General features: G+C 44.4%; 1 protein-coding gene across 3 annotated transcripts in view; it reads right to left on the reverse strand.

Annotated features, from left to right (window-relative positions):
* The window catches only part of wu:fb95e10 (protein bassoon), a 34,001-nt gene extending 27,401 nt beyond the window's left edge, over window positions 1–6,600 (reverse strand). For 2 of the 3 annotated variants that reach the window (XM_014334988.2, XM_014334987.2), the window contains exon 1: window positions 6,263–6,600. The gene's annotated coding sequence lies outside the window, so the exon portion shown is untranslated. The other variant, XM_042220265.1, reaches the window with a different exon arrangement.
* Between the last annotated feature and the right edge of the window lie 3,756 nt (window positions 6,601–10,356).

Genomic DNA, 10,356 nt, shown 5'->3' on the forward strand with positions numbered 1-10,356 from the left:
TCGCTGCAGCCACAGACTCACGCCTGTGCCACTTAGTGGGCTGGTTTTGTTGCATGTGACTGCCTCTTCCGCAGCTTCAGCACTGAACATAATGGCTGGCAGCTCACCCATGAGATAAGAGACTGATTAATACCAAACAAATCCCCATGTGCATGATGAGGATGTGCATAAGGATGAAGGAAATAAACTGATAGGTACGCGATGTAGTGGCTGCGTGACACGCCGATAAATCCAGCTAGATGGCTGTGAGTGGCGCCGCTACCTTAATGCTAATCGCAGCTTTCTCCCCCCCCCTCCCCTCCCCCCTCAAACACCCCCAACATGAGGTCAGGAAAACCGCCTCTGTCCCACACACAAATAAAGTGCAAACAAAGCCTGCCGCTCTCCATGGCATTCCCCACAGACCGTGGGAGGGATGAGTGAGCAGGGAGAGAGAGACAGAGTGAGGAGACAGCCAAACGGGAGGAGGGAGACACAGTGAGCTTCCAAAAAAGTCTTCTGCAAAGTGAGAAATCTGGCTGATAATGCAACTTTGTTTCTTTTTTAACTCCTCTCTTCTTTTAACATTTTTTGTATTCCCAAAACTCCAAAACTAGATCACATTATATGTGTTTTGATTGTGATTGTCCAGCTGGTTGTGGACATTACAGGCTCTGTAACCCTTTATTCTATTTACCAACCTGTCACAGAACAAATTTATATCCTTTGCTGTCAGTTGTAAGTGCTTCAAATTTGACCCACTTAACATCTCCAACATTTAGTTCCCATGTACCTGCTACAAGTTGCTGACTTTCATTAGCATTTCATGGCAGCACTCTTACCCTTTTCCTGTGTGCACACAAGATCCAAGAGAGCACTATTATGCATTTTCCTTTTGATCTAAGAGTCGTGTACTCTACTACCTTAAGTCTGATTTATGTTGTAGCCTGGCATCTTTACGTTCTACTTTCCTTTGATGATGTTTACACCCTTGCTAGGCATTAAAATATCTAGCATTTTTCTCCCAGACATCACATGGAAAATGTACCCAAATGGATGGAAATACGATTAAAAGAGAAATATTTTAAGGACGTGGATGCCATCAGTTCTCCAGACCTACCTCTTATAGATGGCACGACCAAAGCGAACATAAACATCTACTGCCTTCTTTGCTCCTTGTCAAGTGAACTCCTTAATGGTGTATAGTATAGTCATTCCTACCGAATGATTTCCAGTTGTTCCCTGGGCTGCTCAGTGAGACAAAGTGAGGCATGAGAAATACCCTGCAAGTCTTTTTTTCTACTTTTCTTGGCTGAGAGGGAGCAGCAGATTGTGTGACAGTCACCTGGATCACAGAAACATGTGATCAGAAAGGCTGGCACTAATCCTTAGGACTCTTCAGGGGCACTAAGATTTTACAATGTCATCAAGTGAGCAACTGAATTAAGAGTTTACAAGCCTATAAAAATATTTTGTTAATGTTGTAAATGTGATAAAAAAATATATAATAACAACTACTGAACAATTTTAAAGCAAAGGGTAAAGAATAATAATGCGCACAATATGTCCATGCTGTATAGTAAAAAACCCCACCCACACCAAAGAAAAGAGATAAAACATATACACAGTATGCAAACACATGAAGCCTTTGGTTCTCATAGTGTGGTGTGGTACAGGGAAACTCAGCACCCTGGGGACAGGAAGATTAACACATGACAGAGCTCATTAACCCTGGACAAAGAGAGATGCTAATCTTGAACAGTTAGCTTCAACTGTCCACAAACTGTCCACAGAAACAGAGAGAGGGGCAAGGAAGGCAGGCAAGAAAGAACAAGGAAGGAATATGAAGCAGTTAAAGGGGCCGTAGTATGTCCCAGAAAGTAGACAATACTATGTGGAGCCAAGGCTAGAGGGGCAATCAGCCCCACAACAATAAGGGTGGAGACAGAGCCCAACTACAAACAACGGCCCCAATGGCGAAGGCCCTACTCCAGTCTGGCTAAGCTCCACCGCCTGCAGGGGCAACCAGCAGGGCAGCGCAGAGCTCCACTGTGTGGATATCGATCGCACAGGAGAAAGTGGGGAGCCAAGCAGGCAACTCCACAGATGGCCAGGGCAGTGAAGGAGACAGAAACAGACAGAGGAAGTGCATTAGTGAGGCAGGTTCCTCTGATGCTGTTAGCGCTTCCCCCTGGGAGATAAGAGAGATGTTGATGACATGGTTTTAGAGAGGACAGCTTTAAAAAAAAAAAAAAAAGAAAGAAAAGAAAGACACAGAGAGAGACGGGGGACCTAACAGAGAATCTAAAGCTAATTTGTAACTTGAAGAGCTGCTGGATCATCTCCATAATGGGCCGTCTGCCCACAAACAAGCTCCTCTCAGGGGGTAAATGAGATCAGGCCAGCCCAGGACCAGCTGGTGGCTTGGATCAATGACACCAGATAGAGCAAATACAGAGACAGGGGAAGAGACCAGAACCGAGGCATCTGGAGAGAAGGGCAGAAACGCTGCTGCCCAAGAGGCTCTGGTGCTCTCTTGAGATTCACAGAGGGGGGACACGGACTTCCGCACGCAATGTACAACCGGAACGTCTCTGTCCTTAAGAGGATTATGCCGTCACGTTTTAAGTGGAACGTGGCACGTTCCAGATGGAATCTGATCTCTTGCAGGATGGCAGACAGGTTGCATGGTCAGGCTGATCTGCACCTACAAAATACATCCTTCTGAGAAGCACACATCTGGCCTTAAAACGGCACATCTGTCCAGGACAGAGACACTTATTTGAGCAATTCATAGGAAGTTGGTGATTTATGTTAGAGCAAAGAATGAAAAAGGCAAAGCAAGATTTATGTCAACAGGGTAAACTGATATGACTGAGAAATAAATTGGCTGTTACAGCTGCTTATGGTAATGGTAAGCTTATGGTAAGCACCAGTGTCAGGCCCAAATGCCTATCATTCCTGTTGAGCCTGTGGTGAGGGTAGGCTGGCCAGACACTAATATAATCTTCTATCTTATAACCAGTTTAGCCACAAACACACGGCAATGGCGATGTATGGACGACGACATTGACTCCATTATCTCAGAGCCAAAATTGTTAGAGGAGATTGGATGACTAAGGATAGAGCAACCATCAGTCTGGACCATTTTTTTAACTATATCGGTGACCAGATTGCACCAAAACGCAAAAAAAAAAAAAAATCAAGGCGCCACAAACACAATGTGCAATGACAAATCTGGTCTTGAAGCCTAGCAACAGGGCTGTGAACCATGTCCATTATCCAGCCTCCCACCAGAGGAATTCAGAGAGCCCAAACACAGCAAATTACTGCAGCTGCTGGCAAATACAGTCTCAAAACCATGTCGCCAGTTGCCAACTGCATGCCCTGACAACTGCGACGCCACCAACCAAGGCTGCTATCAAGGCTAGAGCAGCCAGACGACAGCAAAGTTTATCTCTTCTTTGTCCTCACTGTGAAAATTCAATGCGGTGCCCGCGGCGGTTTCCTCAAACCTCAATCAGCCAGCAAACAAAAGGAAATGCAGCCAAACATACTGTTTCTGTTGGTGTTTTGATAATCTCCAAACAAGAAGCTATTGTGCAGCTGTTGCCATGGATTAAAAGAGAGCTGTGGGGCGATAGTGGTAATTTCTAATGAGGCCATAAAGTGCAAGGGCCATGGGTTCAGGCTGAAAAAAGCTCGATGACCAGAGGGCCAGTTTTGTCCTTGTCACTGCTGAGAAGTTCAGAGCTGGGGGGGTGTCATTCTGAGTCACACACCCACCAACACCAGGCCTTTGACTAAGGGCGAGCTGACACACAGGTCTATTAATGCAACAACCATCTCCCCCTCTCAAGACCGAGGCATGGGTCGAGAGGCCAGCTTAGGGCAAAATAGGTCATTAGAATTTAAATTGCCTTGAAACAAATTCTGATGAAAGAGCTTTTCTTTGAAAAAACTAAAACAGGTATGCATATTTCAGATATTTTAGGTATGTTTTGCACAGACAAATGCAGGGGGAGAGAAACAATTACTGCACAGTTTCTCTCAGTGAATCTGCAAGACCTAAGAAAGCATTTATAACATCCTTCTTTAAAAGATATGAGCTACAACCATTAAGTTAGCTAATGAATCTCATTACTACATGGTTCCTGTTAATGGGGCTCTAGTATAAGTATGCTCATTCACAGTTCAAATTTATTTTGCTTTATTTATTTTTATTTATTTAGTTCACCCACTGTCTGAAAAAAGCTCTTTTAGCCATCTTCCCACTATCTTAAACGCAGATGTCTTTTGATTGGCTGCACCTGGCAAAACATAAGATGGGCGTGGTTTATCTGCCTGAGCATGACCATATTAGGACTACCTGCTCTCACTGACATCATACAAAGCCCAGAGTAGAAAAAAAACAGTCTGAGACATTGTGATTAGTGTTACATATGGTGATTTTATCATTTAAAACTTTGGTCAGGTTTATTTTAAAGTGATTAAGTACAAATCTGAAGCAACTCTTCATTTCATTTAGTGGACACATAGTAGTAGTAGCGGTGCGGGCTATGGGAGACTATTTGAGACAGCGACGCTTAGTCCTCGTGCACCGCTAACACTGTAGACACCCACACCCTTGATTCCAGCTCCAAAAGTAGACAAACGACAGAGGGATAAATGTTAATTTTCTAAAAGATGCAATACAAACAAAGACAGAGAAGATACAACTAGAAAGAAAGTAGATAACTCCATCAGATTTTTCCTAATTACAATGATCGGTTTCATTGTTTAGCTTCTGACAAATCTCCCTCCACACACACACAGACACAATGCCTCTGGCATTAATCTCCACCCTCCAAGTAATAATCTTTCTGAAACATCTTAAATAACTTCATAAAGCTGAGTGTGGTTTTCAATGGCAGATAAATTTAATTTCACATGATTGCATTAGGCTGCATGTCTGTCCTCCATTTGCCTGCCTCATCCCACTGACTCCATGAGTCAGCCATTCTCTCATCCACGCACCAGAGAGAGAACAAGGGGGGGCGGCAGACTCACGGATGGCTTAGCCCACCCCTGACTTAAGAGTCCTGGAGGGTCTCCAAACCCCAAGCCTGAAAAGTGTCCGTATTAGTTGCCCTGGGATGGCGTTTCCTCACGGTCGATCGCTGCTCATTATTTGACCAAGCCGTGCCCACCAAGGCCACAGAGCTCAAGACAATTTATGTCCCTTGTCTGAGCCACCGCTGGGGGAAAAGAATACACTTGTAGGCTGAGGATAAAGATTTTTAATGCTTGCATGTTTGCAGTTTATTAAACGCTCTTGGCAAGGCTTTGGGAACTGTCAGTGTTTTCTCCTCCCTATTGTTCAGCAGAGAGGGAGCTTAATCTGTCTTGCTGCACTCACTCACCCCCCCCAAACAAAAAAAAGGAATCAGCGAGGGAGCCCCTCCAGCCTTATGCCACAATAGCTGATCACTTTTTGGAGACGAGGTGGTGGTGATGGTGGTGACATTAATCACCTCTGATTACATGCCAGCATGAGACTGTGCACAAACTCTCTCTGAGATTTACACTCTCCCTGCAGGATCTGCGCAGAGATTTGCTTTAACATGCTCCAAATACGCCCAAAGTTGGTCTGTTGAGTTAAAACGAAAGCTGCAAATTTATTAGCACGATATCTGCCAGCTTCTTTCCCCCCACTGAGACGGCTGAAACATTGCTCAGCAACTCACACTAGTTGGCTCATCACAGAACAATGGGCAACCGCGATGGAGGATGGAGAAGGAAGGAGAGGTCAGAAGAAGAGAAAGTTTAGAGGTTAAAAGGGTGGATAAACAGTCACACAGCGAGAGGAAACACTATGAAAATAAACAATAGCGTGGATTTAAAGGCATTTAGCTTCTTTTCCCTTTTTTTTTTAGCTTTGGTCTAACAGGTCCTATGAGCACTTGAAGCTACCATGCAGCCTGCCACCGCCCCATCAAGCCCCTTTGCACGGGAATCAAAGTGACTGAAACGGAGCGGCTCGCCCTCAAAAATGATGAAGTGACACTAAAACAAACCCGTTTGTACATTTCCGACGCAAATCCAGTCACACAAAGAGCAAGCCGGATTCCACTGCGCTGCTTAGCGTTAATATAAAAAACACGAATAATAACACAGTAAGCAGAGCAGACACTCCGTAACGGACGGCAGAAAATCATTTTAAATTGTGGCTTTTAATTAGCTAAACATGACTTATTGACTGACAATAGCATGCTAGCTAAAGCTAAAGAAATCTCGACCTTACCGGTTAGTGCAGCGACGAGCTAGCAAAATCCTCTCCAGCTACGCCCAAGTGTTAGCCGGTACACCCAGACTGGATCCTCGAGTCCGGCAAAAAATAACGACAGAAAGTGAGGATGGGAATTAAAAACGAAACCGGGAATGAGGGGCGGGAGAGCTGAGCAAATAGAGCCGAGACGTCAGACAAAAAAAAACTTCTAGGTCTCAAGCGCCGTTTTTCACAAGTGATGCGCGTTCCTTGAAAGGAAGAAAGGAGGAGAATGAGGCTTTGCTCCTCTCTCACACACACGATAGTAGACCGGTGAACGGATGGATGGACAGGCTGAGGAGAAGGCTGACGCCGCCTTCAGGTACCCCTGGAAAAAGTGGGAATTGGGAAAGGTTTCCGTATGAGAGACCCGCTATAAAAAATTAAGTAAATCTGTAAGTAAATCTATAGCAATTCGTAATATTTGACTGATACTGATAATGTGAAGGGATCGTTGAATTTTTGTTTCGTTTTTTGCCGTTTTACCGTCAGTTAATGCTACTTAATAAAATGAATACCATTTACATGTCTCGAAGAACAATAAACTACATAAAGCTTCAGTTTGCAGCAGGTTAGCAGGTAGACCATTTTTGACGATGGGTAACAAACAAAATCCACAAGCATCACCAAATAAATAAATAAATAATAAACACGTATTATTATTGTTATCACTATTATTATCATTATTTTAAAATTTCAAGATAATCCTAGGACATTATCAAACCATAGATTCAGCCCAAGTGAGCTAGTTTATGTTATTTTACTTGTTATGCTCATTTTTTAACTCCATGTTTTTATTCTTTGAAAACTAGATCAACATAATTACAGCCATCCTCCTCAGGGAGCCTGCCCTAGCTGTCACAAGGTAGGTGGGTCCAATGCTGACACAGGGGAGAACTCCCCAGAGAAAGGACTCCATCCCAGGACCTTGCTGTGAGGCATCAGTGTTAACCACTGCACCACCATGCAACCATGCAGTTATCTGATAATAAACCCAGTTTTTCTTATACCTGGCATCCCTTTTGAGTTCAGTCTGAAAAAGAGTTTTAGCTTCATGTTAAAAAGTAGGTTTGAACAAGCAGGTGGATGAGGCCTGCCTGAGATGACCATATTAGGATTACTCGCTCTCTATGACATCATAAAGAGTCATGAGCAGATAAGGCCTGTCTAAAACTGAGAATTTAAAAGACACTGAAGGCTGACACGTTGTCTCACAGGGATTATTGATACATATATTGGCTTTATTATTTGAAACTTTAAATTGTTTGATTATGAGGATTGACTATTTCAAGAGCAAACAAATGCAAAGCAAAAAAAATAAAAAATTTCCTGTATTGATGTTGATGAGATATAAAGTAATCAAACAGAATTAACAAAACTCCCACAGACCCACAGAAGACATGTCATGCCTGCTCTTAGCACTGAAACTGTATAATTCCACATTTATTGAGAAATAAGCATGGTGAAACACACGAAACAGGTGGTAGAGAGCCTGGACAGGTGGAGGTTTGGACTGGAGAGAAGAAGGATGAAAGGCGGTAGGATCCAGACAGAATACATGTGTGTGAATGAGAGGGAGATGGATGGAAAGGTGAAGCTGCAAGGAGTAGAGATAGTGAGCATAGGTGAGTTTAAATACCTGGAATCAACTATCCAAGACAATGGACTGCGCACAAGAGAGGTGAAGAAGAGAGTCCAGGCAGGGTGGAGCAGTTGGAGATGAGTGTCAGGGGTGATTTGTGACAGAGGGATAGCAGAAAGAGTCAAAGGAGAAGTTTAAAAGTGAGTGAGTGGTAGTGAGACCTGGTATGATGAGTGATTTGGAGACGGTGGTACTGATACAAAGACAGAAGGACGACTTAGAGGTGGCAGACCTGAAGATAGTGAGATCTTCCCTGGGAGTGAGCATCATAGTCAGGATTAGAAATGAGTACATAGCAGATAGCTCTTGTTGAGCAGTTTGGAGACAAAGTCAGGATGTTGAAGATGGATCTCCCAGGCAGGAAGAAAAGAGGAAAACTTCATAGGAGGTTGCTAGTGATATAGATGCTTCACTGTGACAACCCATAAAGGGAACAGCTGAAAGAAGAAGAAGATCAATTGTAAACTGCATCATGTTAAAAAAAAAAGTACTAGTCTCTATCGTTCTGTGAGTCTGGGTCTTTCTGTGTTGCATGGCAACATCTAGCAGATCCCGACACCACATGTTCACTGAGAGAAAAGAGGAACTTACACTCCCAGTACGTCTTTCTTTTCGTCCTCAGAAACAGGAGCTCGCTATGAGTCCTTGAAGGCAGCATTCACTAGGACAGCGCGCCATACTGAAATTGAAAAGGGTGAATAGCAGCAGAGGAGCTCTGCTTTCTCTAAGAGGAGCCAATCACCTCCCAGGCTGGGGGATTATTCAAATAAAGGATGATGTCACCTCTTGCAAGTCACCCTACTCTCTTGTCCGAGTTTCTCGTGGCTGTCTGTTGCCCTCCCTCTAGGCCCCTCAGACCCTTTTCTTCCATTCTCCATGCTCGACTGAACACACACACTCATGCACGCTCTCTCTCTCTCTCTCACACACACACATTACTGCTGCACCCCATGCATCAAGTTGCCTGCATTGTCTGCCCTCGGTGCTACTGTTGCATCAAGAATTCAAAAACCTTCAGTGCATTTCAGACCTGTTGATTGTAATATCTGGAATATTTTTCATGTTTCTCCTTAACAGGTTCATCTCCCACAAGGCGTTTCCAAATTGAAATTACATTTCTTTTGTTTTTTCCGGAAGGTCTTGAACATTCTTTTGTCCTCAAAGTCACATTTCCACCAGCCAGATCCCAAATGCCCACCTGCCCGTCGCGTCAGCCTGTCCCAGTTGGAGCGAACAAATCTCAAATTGGATGACACTAATTGAAAAGGGTGAGGCAGCCAGCGGGAAAGGAAAAGGCAACTAAAGAGCAGAGCGTAGAGTGTGTCTGGCTTTTGGTTAAAGTTGCACGTTTTCTCTCAAGTCACAAACAGATACCGGAGGGCATTGTTTCATTCCCTGAAAAGCTTTTGTTTCTTGTGCAGCATGCTCTTCACCAGAACAGAGCTTTTCATCAGACACAGTCTGGGTGGGCATGCCGCCTGTCTGTCTGTCTGTCTGCCTGTCTGCTGCTGCTGCCTCTGCTGCTTAGCTCCCAGCAGCCGCCTGCCTCCTGTCTGCATGAGCCAGGCTTTTGTGTGCTGGTCTGTTCTAAAATAGGCTTCTTTTCATGTCCAGCCTGTGGTGTGCTCTTCCTTTTCCAAGTGCTGAATAAATCTCACCTTTTCCAGAGGTGAGATTTATTCAGGCTTGTGTTTCTCGCCTGAGCTCAGGGCGGAAATGTACGACTCGATGTATGACACTACGCCGATCACCTGCTTGCATGAAAACCTGTTATCGCCCTTTATCCCTCTCGATCAGATGTCCAGAGGAAGCTTTGTTTCTCTTCCTGCAAAGTGGATTGACCTCAGATTTGTGTGTTTGAAGAGGGTGTGTTGTGTTGTCTCACACCAACAAGAAATCCTGCAAGATTAGTTAGTTGCTTTTTTGTTTTGTTTATTCAAATGACAGATGAAGATTACAGCCGCATACTGTAGAAATGTGTGAATTTTGTCGCGTCAATAAAGAATGCAACTAAATGGAAGGAGACCAGGAAGAAGGCAGGGACTCGGGTGCGTTCGATGCCTGCTAAGTTGATGCTGACGGACGTATTGGCATGGTTAACCGGGTGCAACAAAGAGAGGAAGGCGGTGGTGTGCGGCACCGGAGACAGGAAGAGGCAGGGCCGTGTACCCTGCTGCACAGTTCCCGTGTTATTTACCTCATTGTTTTTTTGTCCACACAGCCCGCAGTCCAGCTGGGGCGGCTGCAGCACAAAAGGGGCTGGCGCTCAGTCAAGCCCCCCCATCAACAAAAACCAAACAAATCTGGCCGCTGGTCAAGAGTCTGCTACCTTTTTTGCAAAACTCTTACACAACACATTAGTTATTTAACAAGCAGCAGATACAGGCATGCTCTAATTGTGTTTCACATATTCCAGCATGTAGCAGTC

The sequence above is a fragment of the Haplochromis burtoni genome, unplaced genomic scaffold (genome assembly GCF_018398535.1).
Source record: "Haplochromis burtoni strain Fernald_Lab_line unplaced genomic scaffold, NCSU_Asbu1 Contig_45, whole genome shotgun sequence".
NCBI classification, from domain to species: domain Eukaryota; kingdom Metazoa; phylum Chordata; class Actinopteri; order Cichliformes; family Cichlidae; genus Haplochromis; species Haplochromis burtoni.